Raw genomic sequence first — 26295 nt, 5'->3', positions numbered from 1 at the left:
ACCACTGTTTTAATCGTCCCTCATTGACTCGTTATGTGCAGGGTTTCATAACTCCAAAGGAAATGGGCCAATGACAATTTTTCTCAAGCAAAATATTTCAGTAACAATTGGGTCTAGAGCAGTGATTCTCAACCTTCCCTTCCCACTCACATCCCACCTTAAGCAATCCCTTACTAATCACAGAGCACCGATGGCATAGGGATTACTTAAAGTGGGATGTGAGTGGAAATAAAAAGTTGGTAAAAATGGTTCTCCAGGTAACTATGTAAAGTTGGCTTAAAATGTAAAAGCACGCAGAGTAATGAAGAGTAAAATGACATTGTAATATTTAATATCAATAACCATTACCCCTCTATCTGCTTCATTTCACATTTACACTGAGGTGTGGAGGTCTGTTTTGAGTTTAAATAGCTCTGGTTCTTATTTGAAACCAAACTCTGAATTGCACTGAACAGTTATTACTTTCAGTGATTGGTTTGTCATTGATATTAAACAGTTTTGCTTAATACAATGCCCCTTCAGCACAACTGGGGTGGATGGTGTTGCTTCTTCCAAGATGCCACTTTTAGCAACTCTGCTCCCACGAGCAATTTAGAATCTGACAGGGAGTTAAAACATTACTCCTTTACGGATGATTTTGATCTTGAATTCTGCCCAAAATGATAAGATTAAAACCTCTGTCATCAACAAGAGTGACGATGGAATGAGTATGGACAGCGCAGAAGTGCAAGACTTCACCTTTGTAGAGGAAAGGCCATTTCATCGGGTTGCACTTGGCAATCAGGTGACAATAGACTTGACAGTATGCTTGGAGCATTGCACTTCATAAGAAATTGTTGCTCGTTTATCTCCTGTTAAACTGGGCAGTGGAGCAATTTTTCTGAGTTCACATTTCTACATTACAGGTGTTAGCAAAACTTAGCGGAGGGTGTGTTCATGATGCAGAATGAATGTTGTCACATTTATTTGTTGTTCATACCATAACTACTAAAGCAATGCACAGTAAAAACAAGTTTGTTCGCCAAGGTGATTAAGTCAGTTTCATAAAATGTGATGCTTTCTTCTCAGAGGAAGGATGATATATCTATTAATCTTTATTGCAGTCACCATAGGCTGCTAGTCAGTCCACAAACTGTTCCTCCTGTTGCTATAGCAACTGCCTAGTTAAATCGAAAGTCAACAGATTGCTCAATGAACTAGACTAAATCATATTCATATTAGCATGTTTCCTTCCATTGTGTCAAACTATTGAGCAAAATCAAACAGCGACATTAGGGAAGATTACACTAATACCGCGTGAGGCTCATAGGGTGTGCTTCCAGGGATCAGAGTACTTATGGAATTGATGCAAAGGGGTTTGTTGCAACCTTGGCTCTGGAAGGATGCAGTAAAAACACAGGAAATGGTGGAGGAACTCAGCTGGTCTTGTAGCGTCCATAGGAGGTAAAGATTGGAGGCCCAAAATGTCAGAAATCTCTCTTTACCTCCTATGGACACTATGAGACCGGCTGAGTTTCTCCACCATTTTCTGTGTGCTTATAATCAGGGTCTGCAGACTTTTGTGTTCCACTCTATAGAAAGATGGAGAACTGGCAGTCTTGCTGTGTCGGCATGAAGCCCTGACTTCCTTGTTGTGTTTCCTGGTCTATTGTGCCTGGATTCTGACCCAAACCCTACTCTCTCTCTGCTTTCACATGATATTGCGTTGGGAGCATAATGTGACCCATTGATAAATGAGGGCCTGCCCATTGGATGGGCTTTGGTGAGTTGATGTGGCTACAGAGAGGTGAGATACAGGGCTCAGTCAACAACCTGGCTCTAACTGTGAGTGTGAGGTATTATCAGGGTCTGGTAGCACCTATTCCATGTTTTGTCCACCCAGGTCATGTGGTCAGTAGATGATGAAAGGCATTATTTTCCCCTCCTACCTTTGTATAGCTAACTGGCTCATCCCACCTTGTAGTTGTTCCTCATGGTAACAAACTCAGCAGTGGTCTTGTCCATCTTCAAAGTTCAATCACTTTGTTAAAACTCATTGAAGTAATTCCGCGTGTGTACTAGTCTCTTTGGATAAATTGTATATTAAGTTGTTGGGATAATTGGTGGCCATAAATTGGCAATAAAACAGAGCTGAATGATAGAATCCAATGAGAATGTGTGGAGAATAAAATGAGATTAACATAAGATTTATGTAAATAGATGCTTGGCATTGAATCAATGGATCTGTGCTGAATGACATTACAACAATGAGAAATGTACAATTTATTAATCAAGACATCAAAAGCAGGAGAACAATTGAATTTTACATCACAACATTACACATATACGAGAATGCAATTTTCCAAATTTTACCACGGTTCATTAAATGAAATGACAAAAGTTCATTCAAAGTAATTGAGGGTTAGGTTGTTCTAATGCTGGAGGAATTACAGTGGGTCTGCAGACTCTAGGGGAAGTGGAGGTCTGGAGCAGGGGACAAAAGGACGGGAAGATCTTGCACCATCTGAGAAGGAAAAGCAGAGGAGACCATCAGGATGGTGACCACGGCAGCAGACCAGTGAGGGAGCTCTGTGGCCGAGGACTGCTGGCGACTCGAGGCGAGGACCCTATGGGCTGCTGTTGGGAGATTCACGCCGGGCTGCGGACTGCTGGAGACTGGCTTCAATTGGCTGGAGGGGTACCAGGTATCGGAACTGGGAAGTGAGGAGGTGCCAAGGGTACTGGAGCGTCCCTGACCATGTTGGAGGTTTAGATCTGGAGCTCAGATTCCCAATGGTTTGGATTGGCTTTCAGGGACTGTGGAAGCGCTGGAGGCGAATCTATGAACACTCGGTTTCTCTGGGGGACTCCCTTTTACTTCTCCCTCTGACTAGGTCAAAGCCTGACTGTAAGAGGCGCTTCAGTAATTCCTGCCAGTGGCGAATCTGTCTGCCTTGCAGCAGGCAAAACTGTTTACTACAATGACAATAAATTGAATCACGGTTGGCCCTTCCTGAGGAAATTAGCCTATTCACGCTTCAGAACTTTCTTCTTCAGCCTCTTTGTCTCATTGTTTTAGATACCTTACCTGTAGAGAAATACTAGATGGCAATTCTCTTTTGCATTAATCGACTCCTGCTTCCCCACCAAAAACGTGTATCTGTTTGACCACAAGTTAGGTCAAATTAGGTTAATTATATTGTTCATGTTTTAACCCAGCTTTGTGGCTTTTTCCCTTTTTAATGAAATTCGTATCCCTGGAAGTTGAGTTTCCCCCTTCTTTGCTGCGCTGAATATACATTGGGCAAAAGTTATGACATTGGGCAAAAGTTATGACATTGGGCAAAAGTTATGACATTGGGCAAAAGTTATGACATTGGGCAAACCTATTTGAGATGGTACTCTAATGGATAATGCCCATAATTATCCACTGAACAGGAGCTGTGAGGTTCTCGGGGAATAGGCACAGTTGAAAACAACTTCAAACAATGCCCCATGCAGCAAGAATCCAGCCACTTACTGCGGTGGGAGGTGCTTCAGAGGAGATGATTTATTTAAAGAGACTTGGCCTTCACATAAATGAAATAAGTGGCAGGAGGGAGAGCCAATGTGCCAAGGGGAGCAGGAGACCTGTCAGGGACACTGTAGGAAGAGCCTAGCAGGAAGTGGCTCCAGCTGTGCAAATCCCCACTCATTTAGGAATGACAGAAATTCTCCACAAGAGGAGCTTCACATTACTGAAAGCACTGCGGCAAGCCAGAAGGGTGATTGGATGCTGGATTTGCTCATTGATGTGTGATGAGCTGTGCAGGTGGTCTTGTAGCAGAGGATGTGATGGGGAATTATGCACCATCTGGATGCCTCTGGTTAATTACTGTTAAACTACGCTGGTGTTTAAGCATTGCAGTGCAGAGAGAACATTTGTCCTTTGCACTGGCAGTGATAATTTTTGCACCCTTTATGGTATGTTGAATTTAGTTCCTTCTGAAAATATGTGAGGGAATTCCTCGTTGCCTGTGTCTCCTCCAGTCTGAGAGAGGGGACTGGTGATGTTCCCCCACTCACCTTCTCCCATCAGGTCCATAAGGGAAACAGGCACTTTGGCCCAACTTGCTAAATCAGACACAAGCTAATTTCGGTAAATCTTAATCCTTCACAGGTTAGACTTCTATCGGAGCATTCTGTATCAACCTGAGCAGCTTCGAAGAGGCTAAATGAATACCAGGGATGAGGAGTTTGGGTAGTATAGTGAGATGGAAAAGTGGTGGATGCTCTCTGATCTAAGAGGGTTAAGGGGAGAGATTTAATTGAGGAGGTATGATGGGCAGACAGTAATTATTTGTATAGCATGAGGCAGATTTCAGATTTACTGTCAGAGTATATACACGACATCACATACAACCCTGAGATTCTCTTTCCCACGGGGGAGGCAGAATCAGCAGTAGTGCAAATATTTTACTCAATGTACATGTGTAAACAAATGAACTGTAAACAGGTAATGAATGTAAACAAACTGCAATACTGAGAGAAATTTTTTAAACCAGGGCAATAAAGGTAAAGATTGACAAAGCAAAATAGTGCTGAATGTGGTGGATGGTGAAAAGAAGTAGCAAATTGTGATGAACTGAAATGACAATCCATAAATCAGAGTGAAATTCTGGTTCAGTAATATTTTTTAATTTGGAATTGGTTCCCTTTAAAAAGGATAAGATAGTTGCAGGGCTGTTGGGAAGTATCAGGACTAATAACTGGAGACTGTGTGGGAAGGGTGCATTGCAGTAAAGTTCCTGATTCTATACAATATTTCGAAAGATTAAGTCAATCTTCCCGGCTTGTAGATTGTATCCCATTGAGTGTTCAAATAAAATCCTCTTCAAGCTGAGTTCTTTGATAATTTTGTTCTCTTTTTGTTCCATTTCAGAGAAGTGAAAAAGCAAAAATGGATTTTTCTTTCAGAATTTGGAATCTACAAGTCCTGTTATGATAAAGCTGGTGAAACGAACAACAGATCTTATAACCTTGAGAATCCTGAAAAATTGGATAATCTTGTGAGTGTTGTTTTAAAAAGGTTTCCTTAGAATTTCTGGAATAAAGCTGGCACATTGTGTGACTAGAATATCATTAGTTGCCTTTAGCTGTGATCAGTATGAATATCCATCTCTTGGTATTTTGACAACTCTATATTTGATGGCAGCAATAAGCTTGACCACAGGATATTGTTGTTGAATCAACTCTAATCTCTCCTGTCATGATGCTCATTGAAGGACAGGTTATCGAGAAATTTATATCTTATAGTGAATGTATGCATGTGTTGTGAAATAACATTTGCACAAAAATGGCCCACATGGAGTCCCACTTGCTACACAGGCCAAAATGTCCCACCCACACTGCCCCCCCCCAACTCACACTCCATCTTTCTTTTTTTTATTGAGTTTAACCTAATAATCCTACATGCAAAGTCTACTAATATAACAAAAAGCACGTCATATCCTATACATATCACAAATTAATCTTAATGTAATTCAAAATAATCCATCCATATTTGTTGATTTAGCATTATTTCTTAAAAATAATTCTCTTTATGGCAAGAGGAATGTGGCGAATAATTTTATATGAATATCCAGTGAATATTTGAGAAAGTAATTAAAGGCAATCTCGAAGGAGTTTGCTCAAAGTTTGAGTCTCAAACAAAAGATTGAGAAGAATTCTTGTAGATGAATGAACTGTGATGAAATGCTTTGAGTTGTTGATCATGGTCTAAATTGAAACCAGATTTTCAATGTACCAAAGTATAGATCTGGACCCACTGTAATTCACCTACCATCCCAATCACTCCACAGCAGATGCAATATCACTGGCTCTCCACTCAGCTCTGGATCACCTTGACCACAGCAATACATATGTCTGGCTACTCTTGTTTGATTCCAGCTCAGTGTTCAACACCATTATTTCAAACTTCAATTTATTACCTTAGTAATAAAACAGTGTCGTATTACATGAAATTCCTTTTTGCCTGCTGCAAGGCAGACAGATTTGCCACTGGCAGAAATTGTCTAAGTACCTCTTAGTCAGAGAGAGAAGCAAAAGAGAGTGTCCCTCCCCCACCCCCCCCCCCCCCCCCGACCTGCCAGAGTCACCGAGTATCCGCAGACTTGCTTCCAGCACTCCTGCAGCCTCCGCGGAATCCAGTCTAAACCATTGGCAACCCAAGCTCCAGATCTGAACTTCCGACATATTCATGAACCCTTCAACGTCCTTGGCACCCTCTTGCATCCCAGTTCCGATACCTGGTATCCCTCCAGCCAGTTTGAGCCAATCTCCAGCAGTCCGCAGCCCGGCACGCTCCAACAAGACCCAGAACATGGACCTCTGTACCCCCCCTGCACCCCCGCAACTGGATCCTTGACTTTGTTATTGGAAGACCACAGTCAGTAACAACATCTCCTCCTCACTGATGATCAACAAAGGTGCTCCTCAAGGACATGTGATTAGTTCACTTCTCTATTCTTTACACCCATGTGTGTGGCCAGACACAATTCAAAAGCCACCTACAAATTTGCCAGTGATACGATGGTTGCCGGTAGGATTACTGACTACAATAGGGAAGCGGATAGGAGGGACAGAGATCAGCTAATTCGGTGTCACAACAACATCGTTGCAATCCACATTAGCAAAACCAATGAGCTGATGGTGGACTTCAGAAGAAAATCAGAACACGATCCAGTCCTCATCAAGTGATCGGCACTGGAACTTCAAATCCTGGGTGTCAACATCTCTGAGGATCTGGCCTGGGGCCTCCATGTTGAAGAAGGCTCGGTAGTGGCTCTACTTCATGAGGAGTTTGAGGAGATCTGGTATATCACCAAAGACTCTTGAAAATTTCTACAGATGTACTGTGGATAGCATTCTGGCTGATTGCATCACTGACTTGTATGGAGGTGCCAAAGCTCAATGAAAGGAAAAATACCCTAGAGTGTTGCTAACTTGGCCAATGAAATCAGTCATCACTCCAATGAGGACATCTGCAAGAGGTGGTGACTTAAGAAAGCAGCCTCTATCCTCAAGGACCCCCACCACACAGGCCATGTCCTATTCACACTACCACCACTGGGAAGCAGTTTTTGGAGCCTGAAGATGAGACCCAGTGGCACAAGGACAGCTTCTTTCCCTCTGCTCTCAGATTTCTTAATGGACAATGAACCAGACACCACCTTACTTTCTCTATTTTCTTGCACTCATTTATTTTTGAAATGTAACTTTCACTGAAATTCTGTCACACAACAACGAATTTCATGACGTTTTCAAGATGATAAGTTCCGATTCTGCATGTACATAGGGAACTTAATTCCTTCTTCTTGAGAAAGTGATTGAGTGTTAAAGGTCCTTCAATTGTCTTAGGGTGGTTTAGGAGAAAGGGATTGGTAAAAATAAACTTTTATTCTTGTCACATCCTTGGTCCTTCCCATCCTGCCATTTCTATTTGAAAGTAAAACTTTTTTCCACCTAATAAAATCAAGTTTAACCAATTGGTTTAGCTCAAATCATAGATATTAAATCATTAATATTCAAGAAATTTTAATTAACCCCAAGAATTATCAATCTTATTGGAACTTTAAGATTTGAACTTAAAATAGAAGAAAAATCATTTACAGCACACAATGGAATTCATGACCAGTTTTTTAGTCTTCAACCTCACCAAATCAGCTTGCTAATATTCCTATGAATGATTCAACTTCTAATTATTGAGAACCTTGGGATCATGGGATTTTAACTTTTCTAAGGCATACTCTAGGCCAAAAATGCCTTCCATCATCCACACCAATGTTGTCATCTGTAAGTGACTAGAAATGAATCCAGCAATTTAATGTGAGATAACAGACTGATTATTAAATCCTGGTTCCCTAGATTCGTCCATCCGCCATCGTCCATTCGTCCATCCTCCATCGGGCACACAAAACTCAAAACGGTCAACCAGTTTACCTATCTCGGCTGCACCATTTCATCAGATGCAAGGATCGACAATGAGATAGACAACAGACTCGCCAAGGCAAATAGCGCCTTTGGAAGACTACACAAAAGAGTCTGGAAAAACAACCAACTGAAAAACCTCACAAAGATAAGCGTATACAGAGCCGTTGTCATACCCACACTCCTGTTCGGCTCCGAATCATGGGTCCTCTACCGGCATCACCTACGGCTCCTAGAACGCTTCCACCAGCGTTGTCTCCGCTCCATCCTCAACATCCATTGGAGCGCTTTCATCCCTAACGTCGAAGTACTCGAGATGGCAGAGGTCGACAGCATCGAGTCCACGCTGCTGAAGATCCAGCTGCGCTGGGTGGGTCACGTCTCCAGAATGGAGGACCATCGCCTTCCCAAGATCGTGTTATATGGCGAGCTCTCCACTGGCCACCGTGACAGAGGTGCACCAAAGAAAGGGTACAAGGACTGCCTAAAGAAATCTCTTGGTGCCTGCCCCATTGACCACCGCCAGTGGGCTGATATCGCCTCAAACCGTGCATCTTGGCGCCTCACAGTTTGGCGGGCAGCAACCTCCTTTGAAGAAGACCGCAGAGCCCACCTCACTGACAAAAGGCAAAGGAGGAAAAACCCAACACCCAACCCCAACCCACCAATTTTCCCCTGCAGCCGCTGCAACCGTGTCTGCCTGTCCCGCATCGGACTTGTCAGCCACAAACGAGCCTGCAGCTGACGTGGACTTTTACCCCCTCCATAAATCTTCGTCCGCGAAGCCAAGCCAAAGAAAGAAAAGATTCGTCCAATGCTGCAAATAGGAAGGGGCTGTAGAAAACAAAACTATTTTACACTTTTTGTTGGAAATAAAAACTTTGTATAAACTTTTTAATAAAGGTCGAGTAACCCTTATCTGAAGATCCAAAAATCAAATTTTTATTTTGTGCTGACATGACATTACAGGTAGAAAAAAAATTCAACACCTGACTTTTCCACGTGGGGGTCTGGTACCAGTCTGATTACAATAGCAGTAAAAAAACCAGATTCTTTGCTTCTGGCCGGGACGATGCCAAATGAAGCTGGGTCCACAGAAGAAGTTGCCTCGGGCTCCCGGACAGGATTGGGGACCCTAGTTGGGTAGCGGCAGCAATGGCAGTGGGGAGATGGTCTTCTTTTGTAAGCAGTGATCCTTTTGGTAAGTACAAAACATTATTTCATGTGTATTTTCCATTTGTGGCATCATGTTGGTGCTCAAAAAGCTGGCCGCTGTTATTGCTGTTTAACTGTTGATGCACGTATTCTGCTGGTGCTACTGGGATGCTTAGTTCCTTTGTTCCAAAAGCCGAAAAGAGTCAGCATTTCGGATAAGGGGTACTTGACCTGTACAGCATATAAGAAAAAAAAATTAAGCACGAGATCTAGGCTGTAAGGGACTGCTGCATTGCGAGAGATGCCATCTTTTGAATAAGGTGGCTGCGTGGATGATCATTGCAGTCGTTAAGGAAGATTGTACGTTGCCAAAGCCACCAAAGTTGCAATTAAAATAATAACGAAGAAATGAACATGCACACTGGCTACTAAGATTCTGCAATCCCTGTTGAGGGTAACATCACCAAAATGTTTAGGATGAACACGATCCTTTTGCATTATTTCTCTGTAAACCAGGCATTTCTGTGCTTTTACTGCAATCATTGCGTCTGCAGACTTTTGCTTCGCTCCAAGGTACCTCTGGTGTCCTGGCCAATACTCATCTCCCCACCCCACCAGTCTCAACGCTGAACCAAACAGATCTCCTGGTCGCTCCCATGCTGAACCCAAATCGGCTGCCATGTTCCCTTGGTTGCCATAAAGCTGTATTTCAGAATGGTTTATCGGATATTAAAAGCATTTTGGGAAGTTTGGAATGAGGCACTTAGAAGTTGCAGGTAATTTTAGAAAACCTGAGCATTTAAGAAGGCACCTTTGATGTTGTTTTGGACTCTACAAATGGAACAGAAGGCCTCTATACAAACACTACCATGCATCAGAAACTTCAGCGGCAGAAATGTCACCTTGAGTTCTTTCACACTCTTTCTCCCCATGGGCAGTATTGCAATACAATAAATTGGGAAGCTAATGACATGCATGTTCTACAAGAAAGCAGGCAGTGCAGGAAATGCTCAGCGATTATTTAAATTAATTCAGAGTTCACTAAAGCACTGTACTACCTTGTTAGTTGAAAACCTTTGATAATTAACTAAGTATCAGTGGTTAAAATATTCTCAATAAATTAAAATTTTCTTTCCTCTCTCCTATAATGATTATTCTCCAAAAAACCAAATGCATTATTTACATAAAACTGCACAAAACAGTCCATAGGAAGAAAGGGGATCTAACCAATGTTTCAGGCCTGATCCCTTTGTCAAGGTAGGACCAAAAAGCAGGCAGGCGCCTGAATAAAATGGTGTCAGGAAGGAGGAGGCACAGTTAACATAGCAAGAGTGCCACACTGTTACAGTGCCATTTGCAAGGAGTTTGTACCTTCTCCCGGTGTCTGCACAGGCTTCCTCCCACAGTTCAAAACATACTGGAGGTTATAGATAAATTGGGTGCAATTTTGCAGCACAGGCTCCTGGGCTGAAGGGCCTTTTTACCATGCTGTATGTCTAATTTTAAAATTTAAAGGAGCAGGGTAGATGCCATTTAATGTAGCAAATGATTCCAAGGTACTTCAAGGCAATGCTTTCTGTCAATGTTTGACATCAAGTCATGGAAAGGGGTTTTGAGGAAATGTTGGATAGAATTTACATTATATAAATGGGTCAATCAAGACACTGATCTAAATAGCAATTGTGTTCAGGCACTCATTTCAATTTGAATTCTGTCTGAATCACCTCCTGTTCCATGATTTATCCATCTTCCCTGAATGATGCCATTATGTTACTCACCCCCCTATTTCCTGATGTGGTAGCAATTTCTATATCTTAATGAAGTGGTTTCATCTGAATTATTCATTACAGTTTATTATTCTATGTTGCTCCTGGTTTTAAACTCTCCTTTTTATTTGTAGTTTGGCATATCCGCCTTGTACCACACTAACTTCCAAAGGTGCATCAACAGAAGCTTGTTGGAAGTCAATGGCAGGTGTAGAATGGGCAGTCAGAATTTTCCTCCCAATCCAACCTGATGACTGCATTCCCTGTAAATGACTGAAATAAACTTTATCCATGTAATTTATATGTAACTTTTCTCTGGAAAATAAACCTTGCTTTCCTTGGTAGAGCAACTGGTTGATGATGATTTAGGCAGGTTACCACACTCTTCTTGGGTGTCGGCACAATGGAGACCTGTTTGAAACAGGTGGGTACCTCACCCTGCCGGAGTGAGCTGTTAAAGGTATCCGTGAATACATTTGCGAGTTGGTTGGCTGGCTACTGAAGGCAGCCCTGTAGAGCTCATCAAAAGATGAAACCAAGGCTTTTATTAGCAAGAGACAGGAGCTCTTCACAGGTGGCCGACCAGTCCGGAATGATCCGACCTGGCTAGGGACACAACCCTTTAAGGCCCAGACAGTAGGCGTGGCTTAGCTCTCAACCAATCGCTGTAAGCACAGTCTAGATACAGTAACTATATACACTATATACATTGGTGATAGATCTGTACTATCACACCACCACACATTATCCTTGGATACAACAGGAGAGGGTCATCAGGGGCAATGGTGGTTCTTGTTCTTGTGGTCAAGTTGGGTGTAGAAGGCATTGGGTTCATCTGGGAGTGAAGCTTTGCCATCTCCTACTACACAAGATTTGGTTTTGCAGCAGGTTATGTGATTTAAGCCCTGCCACAGCTGTCAGGTATCATTCATTGTTTCCATTTTCATCTGGAAACTCCACTTGGCAGATGGTCATACCTGCTCCTTGTGTTGTGATCTGGATCTCTGGACTTAAATGCCTGTGTCCTGGATTTCATTATTCATCCAGGGCTTCCTGTGGGGGAAAACCCTGAATGATTATAGAAGGGGACACACTCACCCACAGCTGTTTTGATAAAATGTGGCCACCCTCACTGAATCCTTGAACGTCACCCGATCCGCTGACTCGAGGAAGTCCTGCAACTACCCTCCAGCTGTCCTGATCTCCGGAGCCTCTCTTTTTAGGTTCTGTATGTATTAAGGCAGAAGGAGCACAACTAGGTGATCTGACTTGCTAAACTGCAGTCTCGGGAATGAATGGTAGTCCTTCCTTATCTTGGTGCAGCTGTAATTGAGTGTGCTTGGACCTTGGTACAGCATGTTACAGGCTGGTAGTAGATAGGCAGGGTTTTCTTGAGACTGTCCTGGTTAAAGTTACCGACTAAGATTTGTTGTGCATCGGGGTGGACCATCTCTTGTTTACTGGCCACACCGTTTGTAATCGGCATTGTGAGGAATATATACTCTGGTGAGATTCACTGATTGTACTGGTGCCCAAGAAGAGTGTGGTAACCTGCCTAAATGACTATCAACCAGAGATACTCACATCCACAGTGAAGAAGTGTTTTGAAAGGCTGGTGTTGAAGCATATCAGCTCCTGTCTGAGCGGCGACATGAATCCATTCCAATTTGTCAACCGTAGCAACAGGTCTATGGCAGATGCCATCTCACTGGCTCTACACAAAGCCCTAGAACACCAAGTCAGTAAAGATGCATCCATCAAGACTACATTTCAGCATTTAACACCGTCATCCCCTCAAAACTGATCAGCAAACTTCAAGACCTGGGCCTCTATACCCACTGTATTTAAATTCCAAATTTACACATCACCAGACCACAATCATTGAGGATTGGTAAGAACATCTCCTCCACAATTTCCATCAGTATCAGAACATTCTTAGCCTCTCCTCTACTCTCCGTACACCTACGACTGTGTGGCTTGGTACGGCAACCACACCATTTACAAATTCACTGCTGACACCACGGTAAGTGGGGTTGTATTAAAAAGGGGTGATAAGTCAGAATACAGGAAGGAGATAGAAATCTTGGCTGAACAGTGCACCAACAACCACCTCACACTCAATGTCAACAAAACCAAGGATGTGGCCATTGACCTCAGAAAACCAAAGGTCAAAAGCAATGATTATTTGGGAATCAGAGGTGGAGAGGGCGAGCAAATTTAAGTTCTTGGGAGTCACTATCTCAGAGGATCATTCCTGGACCCAACACACTGATGGTGTCATGAAGGTACTGGGCACTCTCCAACTGGATGCCATTAACATCAACTTCTCCGGTTTCTGCTAGCCCACTCCCCTTTCACCCTCTCTTCCCCATCCCTCTGCCTTCTCTCCTCCACCTCTTTGCCCCCTTCCTTTTGAAAAAAAGTCCTCTGCCCTCCCCTGTTCCATCCCTTATCCACCTGTGGGACTGTGTTCCTCCCACTGCCCCATTCCCCCCACCACCTTGTTTGGATGCCTTCCCACATCTTGCTCTTACCTCGATGAACTTTGGCTATGTACCTTTATCTTTACTATATAAATTACACTGTTTGACCCGCTGAGTTTCTCCAATATTATGTATTTGCTTAATCACGGTGTCTGCAGACTTTGTGTTTTAAGCCTGATGGAAGCCATTGTAAGAAATAAAATGTGTGTTTTGTACATTTTCTTATTGTAGAAGCAGACAGCAGGAGCATTGACTCACTGCAGGGCCTACATCATTCTTATTCCCTGTTAAGTTGAATCTGAAAGTATTCACTTTTGACTTGCCTTGAAAGCAGAGGAAAGTTTGCCCAAGGCAGACCCATTAGATCAGCTTTAACCTTGTAATATGCTCTCAATGTCAAGAGGACTCTGCATTCGTAACTCTATCCGGCTTTGGTTAGGCTGCACTTGGGGTTTTGTGTGCATTTCTAGTCAGTCCATTGCAAGAAGGACAAGATGGGAAGGGTGCAGGATGGGAGAGAATGAGCTCTAAGAGGCTGGAGCAGCTTGGGTTGTTTTCACTGGAGCTTCAGAGGCCAGTGGGGAGACGAGACAGAAGTTTATAAAATTAGCAGAGGCATTGATAGGTATTTTACATTGTAAACCTGGGAGAAAGATTCTACCCTCAGGACATGAGATAAAAGCTCATAGATAGGTAAGGATATTTATGCTACAAAGTAAATGTACATTAACAAATAGCTGTAAACAACCTCTGAAAGAGACAAAAAAAATGTATATAAAACAGAAAAAGTCTGAATGGTTTTTGTTTTAGTAAATAATTTATTGTGAATAAAGTAAATTTTTGGAGAGGAAATAAAAACATTGTGGCTCAGCTCCTGAGCTGCTAGAAATTCTATGAACTGTCGAAGACTCCTACGGTCAACAATGCCAAATGGTCCTCTTTGGATTCCAGGCAGTGGATGGGGTGAAGTGCAGGAATTATTTATTATCCATTTCCTAACAAGCTGGTGAAACCCCAACAGAATATGAAATGAAGCAATGGAAAATGGACCATTAAAATTACTAAAATTATTCTGATTTATTTGGTCAGTGAATTTTCTAATTAATCAAGTGACAGAGATTTTGGTGTCAAGGCTGATTCTAATTTTTTCTTTAGACATACAGCACAGTAACAGGGCTCTTTCAGCCCATGAGCCTGTGGCACACAATTACACCTAATTAAGCTACGAGCCCTGGTACATTTTGAACAGTGGGAGTAAACTGGAGTAGTCAGTGAAAACCAACACAGACACAGGGAGAACATATAAACTCCTTACAGACAGCACGGGATTCAAATTCTGGCCTTGATCGCTGGCGCTGTAACAGCATTGCGTTAACCATTTGACCTTTTTGACTCTGCGGTGATCTCAGCGCACGGCGTTTACAGAACCAAACAGGAGCTGTCAATAATCTCATCTGGAGTAGAGGGTTGATTAGTCCAGATTATTGGGCATTTCTCATTATTATTTCTCTGTGTGGAATATTATTGAATGCAGGCAGCCGAGAGATTTATCACAATTAAACAGATTTTGTGCCTGATTTTTAAATGGATTCATCTAATCTTGTTTATTAAAGATTTTAATCATAACCAAAGGGTAAAAAGCAGAATGTTACTCTGCAGACATTAAAGTTTTACCCTGGAGAAGGTTGTTCGTGACAACTCAGCGAAGATCTTTTCCAAACTATCTTCTTTCGTTTAACTTGGTCCTTAGAAGGGGAGTGTCCTTGACCTTAGAAGTTGCTCAACTGTGTGAGGATAAACTTTGCCACCCTAAACCATGTACAGCAAAAGCCCCAATGTCTGGAATTCAAGCAATTAGCAAAAATAAATTCAAGGAAATAAATAAATCGATTGTTTAAGAATAAATAAAAATTTTAATTAAAGTTTGAAATTGTAAAAGAAGCAATCACAACCCCTTGGCGAAGATGGGAGCAAATGTTCAGCCAGCGGAGTTCCCCAGTCATGTCCCACCTCCAGCAGCTGTTTGAATAAAGCGTCAATAAAGTTGTTTTTGAATAAAATGGCGGCTCCCAGTATGAAGAACCAGCTGATGCCGCTTGGCATTGGGGCAACTCTCCCAGTGTCTCCTTATCCCTGTCTAGTAAGAATCTTTATTAGTATTAATGTGATAGTACAAATTCTATAGTGTAGAATGATTGTGATTGGCTGAGAGCGTAGCCACACCTACGGGCAGGTCTTAAAGGGTTGCTCCTAGCCAGACCAGATCATTCTGGACTGGTCGACCGACATGTGATATGCTCTAGTTAATTAAAGCCTTGGTTTGGATCAACAAGCCTTTGATTCTTTCGACGTGCTCTACAATTAAGTATATTAGCAAGTATATTTGGACGAGGGGGTAAAATTATGATGGTGGCATGGTTAGTGTAGTGGTTAGCGCAGCGCTGATACAACGCCAGCAACCGGGGTTCAAATTTAAATTTAGTAAGTTACGGGAATTATCTGATTAAAGTGAACTTTACATAATTAAGGACTACAGTACTGACTTTATTCAAATTACATTTGCACTGACTTTTGTCTTTTAAGCTGTTTATTTTTAAATGCAGGTGGGTTAATTAGGCATTGCACAAGTGAGTTTCAGGCAACCGAAAAATTCCCATATCCAGTATCTACTAATCCCCTTAGGTATCGGTTCCTGAATATCTGCAAGTTGCATGGATAAATGCATTCATATCTGGTCATAAGAATCATTATGGTATGTTATGGGAGGAAACCATTTGGCCCATTGAGCCTTAGCTTGGTCTATGTTGAGCCATCCCATTCTGTAGCTTGGGTTCCTGTGGACCCTCAAGATTATTCTAGTCAAGGTTTCTATCAATTTCCTTTCGAACTTTGTCAGCTCCCATCACATTCACAGAAGGTCAGCTTCCTACTTCAGTCCTGGTGCAGGGTCTTGACCCAAAATCAAATCAATTTATTATCATCTGATTGCACAAGTACAACCCAACATAACAGCGTTCTCCAGTTCTCAGTGCAAAACACGCAGACACACAACCCACATATAAACAAATATTCAAATATACACACACACAAACACATACATACATATATACAAATAAATAAATATAGTTTTGTGAATATGAGGGTCTCAGAGGGTTAACATGAGCCATTCCTTTGGTCATTCAGCATCCTCACCATCTTCATCCTGTTCCTCAGCCTAGTGGTGCTGGCTCTGCTATTCCTGGATCTCTTCCCTGATGCTGCTCGACCCTGGGTTCCTCCAGCAGTTTTGCTCCTTTTGCTTCTGATTATTTCCACTTGCAGTGTAAAATGCTTTCCCTCATCCTCCTGCATCTCTTCCCCCAGTGGTTCTCAACCTTTTCCTTTCCACTCCCATACCACTTTAAATATTCCCTATGCCATCGGTGCTCTGTGATGAGTAAGGGATTGCTTAATGTGGGATGGGAGCGGAAAGAAAAAGTTTGAAAACCACTGTATTAATCGTACCTAATTGACTTGTTATGTGCAGGGTTTTATATCTCCAAAGGAAATGGGCCAATGACAATTTTTCTCAAGCAAACTATTTCAGTAACAATTGGGTCTAGAGCAGTGATTCTCAACCTTCCCTTCCCACTCACACACCACCTTCAGCAATCCCTTACTAATCACAGAGCACTTATGGCATAGGGATTACTTAAAGTGGGATGTGAGTGGAAAGAAAAAAGGTTGAGAACCACTGTCTTACCCAGAATCATCGATCTGTACTCTAATGAAGGGTCATCAGCCTGAAGGGTTTTTCTCTTTCTCCATTGGTGCTGCTCAACCTGTTCCAACAAGACAGGTAGCATCTATGGAGCCTAAGACTTGACTGCTGGTCTCTCCTGTTAACTATTCTGATCATAGAACACAGGATAGTATGGCAGAGCAAAAAGACCTGGCGATGACTGGCAGGGGTGACAATGGAAACCATTACATAGAGGCAGGACCGTTGGGGAAAAGTTCTGTGTTGAAAGAGAGCAGGAAAGATTTGGCCTTGTAGGATTCGCAGTTCCTCTCCAGAGTTAAGTAACCCACAACATTCATGGTTTAATGCTTGGACAGCCCTAATGCAAGCATTAACATTGTGCATCTTTTGTTCAAGTTCAAGCGTATTTGTCATCAGATTGTAGCGGTACGGCCTGAAGCAACAGCATTCTCTGGTCCACACAGGCAAAAGACATAACACACATACAGACAAATGATACATATACACAGAACCTATATACAGTAAATTTTGGTGGCATTGAGTGCAAGGTTGGTGCACCATTCAGCCAAGTTTTCAATCTCCCTCCTGTACGTTGACTCATCACCTTTTTTATATACAATCCACTACCGTGGAATAGTCAGCAAAATTTATACGACCCACTACATTGGCCTCACCCTTCGTTCTCCATCCTCTGGCATGCAGTCTCAAGCAACCATAAAACTCGCTTATTCGGCATCGACCAATACCCGTAGGTGCTGGATACCAGGCATTTTATTGTGCCTGTCTTAACATAACATATAACATAACAATTACAGCACGGAAACAGGCCATTAGGCCCTTCTAGTCTGCACCGAACCAAACACTCCTCCCTAGTTCCACCTACCTGCACAATGACCATAAACCTCCACCTTCTCTTCATCCATATACCTGTCCAGCTTTTTCTTAAATAATACAATTGACTCCGCCGCCACTATTTCTCCCGGAAGCTCATTCCACACCGCTACCACTCTCTGAGTAAAGAAGTTCCTCCTCATGTTACCTCTAAACCTCTGCCCCTTAACTCTTAACTCATGTCCTCTTGTTTCAATCTCTCCTACTCTTAATTTGCGTAAATTAAACAAACAAATATTATAAATAAATACTAGAGTTAAATAGCCAGATTGAGAATGAGACAGCAGAATGCAGGTGAGACGCCTTCTCTCCCAGGACTGCTGAATCCCAAGGGAAGTGGTAGGTGCCAGATTATGAGATGTCATTAAGGTGGCAAGGGATAAATATTTGAAAGATGTAGGAATTGAGTGTAATGAGGTCCTGGCACAGAAGAGGGGCAGCTTTGATCAGCCTTGCTCATATTGAACAGTGCCGCAGGTTTGAGACGCCTTCTTTCTTAGTTTCTCACTGCTGGAAAATCCACACCATCAATCACTGTCCAGAAATTCACGCAATGTTCTCTCTTGTGCCTGCTGCAAGAGAGAGTGCACAGTTGTGGAACTGTTCCCATGATGAATGCAGTTGAAAAGTCCGCAGCAGGGATGGCCAAAAAGTTTGTAGCATTTCATTGCCCCTACTAATGTGCTTAGTTTACCGTGAGTAACTCAACCAAAAAAAGCTGTGTATAAATCGAAGAATTCGCTAGGTTGATGGTATTTAAGATCAGTGATCCAGATCTCTACGGAAGGGTACCATAACAGCAAAGAGGCAACTCCGAGTGAAGCTAGAAAGAGAATCAGATACTCGTCAGTTATGGCAAGGCTAGCAGGGCACTGCCTTCTACAAGGCAGAGGTGAACATCATAAATGGCTGTGATGCTTCAATACCTGATGAGATGAGCACCTTTTATCCTCACTTTGAAAAGGAGAATTCAACTATACCAGCGAGAATCCCTGCACAAGCAACTCTGTGATATCTCTTTCAGAGGCCAATGTCAGACTCTTTCAAGAGGGTGAACCCGCGCAGGACATCTGGCACTAACGGCGTACCCTGCAGGGTACTGAAAATCTGCGCCTACCAACTAGCCGGAGTGTTCACGGACATTTTCAACCTCTCACTGCTGCAGTTGGAGGTTCCCACCTGCTTCAACAGGGAATCAATCACCCTGATACAGGAGTGCAATAGTTGAGTGGTGTTGTGGCGGCGCACATCCTCATGGCGAACCGGCCCCGCTTGTATCGCCACGTGGCCGGGCAGCCATGGGGAAATGGCGTCGTCAGAGTTTTCTCTCTGACTCCATCTTCCCTTCCATCGCGCGCCCTGGGCAGGGATTATGACGTCACAGTGCACCAGGTGACTGAGCTTATGATGCCCTTAAAGGGGTGCGCTGAATATGAAAAAAAATACAGTCGTTAACGACCATCAGGGTTGGCGGCTGTGGTGTCCTTCAGCTCCTGCAATCGCCATAGTGTCACAACAACAACTTTGCCCTATTAGGAGTTTGAGGAGATTTGGAATGTCACCAGAGAACTTGCCTAATTTCTACAGAGCATTCTGACAGGTTGCATCACTCTCTGGTGTGGAGGTACCAATACACAGAACAGGAAATGACGACAGAGAGTTGTGAACCCATCCAGCGCCATTATCGGCATTCGTCTTCACTCTATTAAGGACATTGACAAGAGGGAGTGTCTCAAGAAAGCAGCCTCTATCCTCAAGGATCCTCACTACCCAGGCTATGTTCTCTTCACACTGCTACCATCACGACAGAGGTATGGGAGCCTAAAGATGAACACCCAGTGGTACAAAAACAGCTTTTGTGTGTGCGTGTGTTGTGTGTATGTCTATATACAGGTAGACCCCGTTTTACAAAACTAGAGCGTTCCTAGGAAACCTTTCATAAGCCGAAATGGTGTAAAGTGAAGACCCATCCACTAATATTGGAGGCTAGTTTCGTAAAAGCAAAAACCCATTCATATTTATTTCAGAGAGCAAAAACAGGTTTCTTCGTAAAAGCAAATTTTTGTATAAAACAAATATTCATAAAATGGGGTAAACCTGAATGCATGTATCTATCTATATTTTAAATGTAATTTATTTCAATTTTTGCACCTGTAATGTACAATAATGCTGCCAACAAACACATATGACAATAAATTCTGATTTATTCAATCCGCCTTAATAAAATGTATGTATAATCTGAGAGCCACATGACTCAAAACCTTAGTAATATTTAAGACTGCACACCAGATTGGAGACATTCTAGACCAGACGGGGAAGAAGAGTTGTTTACAAAGTGCATCTGGTCTATTTTCTATAAAAAAATGGTTTTTTTCTTTGTTGTCTGGGAGCTTTCTCCATAGTTATATTAATTCTAATTTCAATTTGCCAGATATATAAAAAAGAATAAGAAATAAATGGTCTCATTTTTTTCAGGGGCAAAGCAGTTGGTCATTAATGTGTTCATATTGGACTTAGCATCCCTCTCTGTAACTGGATTCTAGACTTCGTAACAGAAAGGGTCGATAGCAGAACGTCAAGCGCTATCTCGCTGAGCACTGGTGCTCCTCAGGACTGTGTGTTCAGCCCGATCCTGTTCATGCTACTGACCCACAACGGCATCACCAGATCCAGCTCCAACAGTGTCATCAAGTTTTCAGGTGACACAACCGTCGTTGGCCTCATCGGGCACAACAATGAGTCGCACTACAGAGAAGAGGTGGAAAACCTTGTGAGATGGTGCGAGATTAACAACCTGAATCTCAATGTGAACAAGATGAAGGAGATGATTGTGGACTTCAGGAGGACCAGGAACGACCACCCTCCACTACATATCAACAACTGTGTAGTGGAGAGCACCAAGTCCCTTGGAGTTCACTTAAGTAGTCCTAGGCACATGACATCTCCTCACTTGTTTGGAAGTTGCAACAGGAACTTCACTTCCTGAGAAGATTGAAGTGGCAAGACTACCGGCCACCATTATTTCAACTTTCTACAGGAGCTCTATCGAGAGCATCCTGGCCGGCTACGTCACAATGAGGTACGGTTACTGCAGAGAAATGGACTGGAGGTCAATCCACAGGTCCTTAAGAGTGGCCGAGAGGATCAATTTTAAAATTTATAATTTAAAAAAAAAATTGTTAGTTTAGACATGCAGCACGGTAACAGGCCATTTCGGCCCATAAGCCCATGCCACCCAATTAACCTTCAACCCTGGTACGTTTTGAACGGTGGGCAGAAACAGAATCCCTCAGAGGAAACCTATGCAGACACAGGGAGAACGTACAAACTCCTTACAGATAGCGTGGATTCGAATCACTAGTGCTGTAATGGCATTGCGCTAACCGCTATGCTAACTGTACCGATCACTGAAGTCTCGTTTCCCCCCCCCCACCATCGATATAATCTGCCGGAATTGTTGACTGTGGGCCACAACATTGTTAAGGACCCCTACCACCTCGTATACAGCATCTTCCAGATGCTTCTGTCAGGAAAGAGATACAGGAGGATCAGAGCCAGCACCACTAGGCTGAAAATCAGCTTCTTCCCACGGGGAGTGAGAATGCTGAATGACCAAATCTCCACTGCTCGGGGAGAGCAGACCTGGCCTCTCAAGTCTCTTCACATAACTGAAACAATCCACCCCAGGAACACCCTTGGAGATTGTCCTCTGCAGCGTTACCAAATCTTTCCTGTCCCTCATTGACCAGAACAGCCAACAGTCAACTTTGGCTAAGGTCTGAGCAAGGGTTTTGTAAAGCTGAAGAAATGGCCTATTATCAGTACTCAGAAAGATTAGGGATAAAGCTTAAAAAAAAACACGTTTTAAGTTTCAGTCTTATCATTCCCACAGCTGTTTTCTTTAATACCCTTTGTATTCAAATTAATGACTGTCCACATATATATTTACTGTCAATCATGCTTGCACAACTTCATACACTATATTTAAGAAAATATCTGGATAGGTACATGGTTGGGAGGGGTATGGAGGGCTATGGGCCAGGTGCAGGTGTAACAGGCTTGCATAGGGTATAGAAGAAGTGACTCACTGATTTGTTTTCCAGCATTTATTTGCTCCCTTTAGAAGACAAAAATAATACAACCACTTGGGTTCTCTTCCTTCCCCTCCCCCCCACCCCTTTGCTCCCTTAGCAAGTTAGCAAGCAGAATCTATCCCATTCATCCTTTTCTTCAACTACACACATATACTTTATCTTAACATTTCAGTATGAATTCACCTCAGTTTGCACATAGTATTAGCTGAAAGCTTTTAAGTTTTGCCCTGGAAAACATTTTGCATTTTAAAATCTTTTCAAACTTTTTAAAAATAACTCTATTGACAAGGTGAAAACATTGACACCTGGTGGGTGAGTTAAGAACTGCATAGACAAATTAACTGGCTATAATCATACATTTAACAAGAGGTGTGCATCACCAAACTCATTCCCTCCAGAAACATTATTAAAATAACAGCAAATACAAGTAACTGTTGAGATGAAATTCACAAATGCAGAATTGAGAATAAAAATTATTAAAACACATTTTTAACTCTGTAACACAGGTCATTGGGAATGGGCAGAATAATTGTTCGGCACAGACTAGATGAGCCAAAGGACCTCTCTCTCTCTCTCTCTCTCTCTCTCTCTCTCTCTCTCTCTCTCTCTCTCTCAATCTCTCTCTCTCTCTCTGTGCTGTAGTGTTCTAAGGTTGGAACCATAGAACATTACAGTACAGAAAAAAGGCCCTTTGGCCCTTCTAGCCTGTGCTGAACTATTATTCTGCCTTGTCCCACTGACCTGCACCCAGTCCATAGCTCTCCATACCCCTCCCATCCATGTACCTGTCCAGAGTTTTCTTAATAGAATGACAGAGTTCTAATTCTATACAATATTCTATAACACTGATCAGGGTCACAATTCATTACATAGCACAGTATCCTGCAGTATTCAGGTAAGGCACCTTTCATTCACTTAACTGAATGTAGTGCTTCCTGCAATATGTCTTTATTAACAGATCGCTTTTAAAGGCTATTGCGCCGCACTGTTTCAGCGACTTCTACGATGGCTGCACAACTTCACCTTTGCTGCAGTCAGCAACCCTACATCACAGATTGTACCATTGCTGAGCTGAGGAAGCTCTGGTGGAGTGAAAGTAAGGATGAAGGGAAGAAACAGCATTGTATCCGTTAACAGAACAAAGAGAAAGGCAGATGAAGAGGCCAGCCCCCCCCCACCCATTTTAAAACCACCTCCCTCGGTTTCATTACGAACCCCCACTTCCACTGGTGGCAGACTCCAGAGTTTTACACGCTGAACAATTATATTCTTCTTTCTGAAGGAAAATTTCCCAACAATTCCAAATCGTTTAAACACTTTGGATTGAGAAATGGTCCTGGTATTTACATCTTCCTCAGAGCTGCATATTCCAGTTATCAGTTGCAGAGGCTTACTCAGTTCAAACCTTCGACATAAAGGAAATTTGAGTTTTATTTTTAGTTTCATAATAGAGATCAAAAATACAGATGCAGACCACAAAATCAATGAACTGCAGTTGTAGAATACAGTATTGAGTCCATAACGCTGCAACGTGCCCAGACAGAAGATGCAGGTTCTCTCAGCTTGTGCTGGGCCTCATTGTAACAGTACCAGTGACCAGAGGCACATAGATCAGGGTGGGAGTGGGAATGGCAAGGCCCAGGAACCTCAAGCCCCCACCAACACTGTGGACTTCATGCAGGTGCTCCACAATATGGTCCCTTAAACTGCATTTGGTTTCTCCATGGTAGAGAAGACCACAAATGCAGTGCATGAGATGAAAAGAGGTGCAACTGAACCATTGCTTCACCTAGAAATAACGTTTCTTGGAGGTAGGAACAGATGTGTTGCATGGCCTGTGGTGTTTAATACGATGGAGAAGCTGTCTTGCCTGGGACTCAACACCCCTCTCTGTAACTGGATTCTGGACTTCCTAACAGAGAGACCACAGTCTGTCCTGGTCGATAGCAGAACGTCGAGCACTGGAACACCTCAGGGCCATGTGCTCAGCCCGCTCCTGTTCACACGACTGACCCACGACTGCATCACCAGATCCAGCTCCAACAGTGTCATCAAGTTTGCAGACGACACAACAGTCGTTGGCCTCGTCAGCAACGACGAGTCGCGAAGTGATGGAAATTCTTGTGAGATGGTGCGAGAGGAACAACCTGAGTGGACAAGACAAAGGAGATGATTGTGGACTTCAGGAGGATCAGGAACAACCACCCTCTGCTACACATCAATAACTCTGTAGTAGAGAGAGTGGAGACCACCAAGTTCTTTCGAGTTCTCTTAACTAGTGACCAATGGTGGACACTCTACATCTCCTTACTTGTCAGGAAGGCACAACAGTGACTGCACTGCCTGAGAAGACTGAAGCAGGCAAGGCTACCTGCTACCTTTATGTCAATCTTCTACAGGAGTTCGATCAAGTTCGTCCTGGTCGGCTGCATCAGAGAAATGGATCAGAGGTCAATCCACAGGACCATTAGAGTGGCAGAGAGGATCACTGGTATCTCCCTCCCCCCCATCGACGTGATCTACCAGGATCATTGTCTGAAGAGGGCACAGAATATCATTAAGGACCCCTTTCACCCCGCACACAGCATCTTTCAGCTGCTCCCATCGAGGAAGAGGTGCAGGAGTATCAGAGCCAACCTCACCAGGCTGAGGAACGGGTTCTTCCCACAGGCAGCGAGAATGCTGAACACCCAAAGGAACTGCTCACACCAACCAGTCAAGACTCTCATTTGTACTAAATAATATTTATTTATTTATTTTTAAAGATATAATACTTGCCATGCATATGTATTATTTGCCTGTGTATGTGTTGTGTCTGGTTGTATGTCTGCATGTTTTTGCACTGAGGACCGGAGATTATTATTTCGTCGGGTTGTACTTGTACAATAAACTTGACTTGAATTACAGAAAGGGGATGCAAGGAGGAATATCTTTAAAGGTGACAGAAATTGCAGAGAATGAAACACTAGCCCTGCTTCATTACCCACGGAGGTGGCCTCAGCTGTGGAGTATTTACTGCATTTTCTGGGTTTGTTTTAGATTTTTGACATGTGCAGTTTTTTTTTAAATTTTTAGTCCCCAGTACCCATTCAAGCCACCCGTTCTGCAAAGCCAGAACATGTATCCTGAGATGAGGTGTCCAGATCTGAATGTAATAGTTCAATGAGGACAGGCCAGGCTAATTGGCTTTTATAACTTGGCTCCATCACTACAATTTGTGGCCGCATTTGGAGGACAGAATCAGCTCACCAGCATCAAACTGTGAGCAGTTTCGGATGGACAACAAGTTCTGTCCTTGCCCCTTAAGTCCATTTCAAAGAATAATCGAGTTAAAATTCCATTGATCTTGTTTCTTAATTTTCCTTCAAATCCATGAGCTTCAGATGTCAGATTTATTGTCAGAGTACACACATGGAATCACAAGCAACCCTGAGATTCTTTTTCTTGTGGGCGAGGCAGAATTACCACTAATTGGCAGTGCAAAAAAACTGTACTCAATGACCATGAATAAAGAAATGTAAACAAACTGACTGTGCAATACAAAGAGAAATAAATCAATAGAGTACAAAAGTACGAGTCCTTTAACAAGTCCCTGATTGTGTTTACTGTGGAGGAGTCTGATGGTGGAGGGATAGTAGCTCTTCCTGAACCTGGTGGTGTGAGTCTTGTGGCACCTAGACCTCTTTCCTAATGGTAGCAGTGAGAACAGAGCGGAAAGCCATCAGATTCACCTTTTGGAAAAAGGCTGCGCCGATCTGAATAACTTATCGCACCTCCCATGTCACTCCCTCCCGCCTCTTTCCCTCCCTCAGAAGCTGACGAATCTTGTTATAATATTAACTTGATGAAGAAATAAATATATTGGATCAATCTACTGTTGACTCACTAATGATGTTCGATATTTTCATTTCAAACGTTATGAGGAAAGGGACAAGTTCCACTCCATTTAACTCCCATTACAATATAAAAGTTGTGCAATTGATTTTAATCCAAGACAAGCTATTTTGAAAGACATCGTGCTGAGCTGAAATCATTTTGGCTTTTAATAAATGCATGTAGCAATTCATTAACACCACAACTGACAGATCGGAGGTTGATTTACTGCGCAGGGGAAAGGAATTGTAAAAAGAATGCACATTGAATAGTCATCACCAACAAAGACTGACAATAGAATTCATCCAGTTACAAGCTTAAAGGAACAGAATCACACAATATCT

The 26295-nt window shown here is 42.7% G+C and overlaps 1 long non-coding RNA gene across 1 annotated transcript in view; it reads left to right on the top strand.

Annotated features, from left to right (window-relative positions):
- The window catches only part of LOC138749289 (uncharacterized), a 73781-nt gene extending 68794 nt beyond the window's left edge, over positions 1-4987 (top strand). Inside the window, exon 3 of the long non-coding RNA XR_011348538.1 lies at positions 4901-4987. This is a non-coding gene — a long non-coding RNA (uncharacterized lncRNA). The remainder of the gene's footprint in view (positions 1-4900) is intronic.
- The last annotated feature ends 21308 nt before the right edge of the window (positions 4988-26295 follow it).

The sequence above is a fragment of the Narcine bancroftii genome, chromosome 14 (genome assembly GCF_036971445.1).
Source record: "Narcine bancroftii isolate sNarBan1 chromosome 14, sNarBan1.hap1, whole genome shotgun sequence".
Lineage (NCBI taxonomy): Eukaryota > Metazoa > Chordata > Chondrichthyes > Torpediniformes > Narcinidae > Narcine > Narcine bancroftii.
Note: the sequence above shows the minus strand (reverse complement) of the source record. Positions and strands in the feature narration are given on the sequence as shown.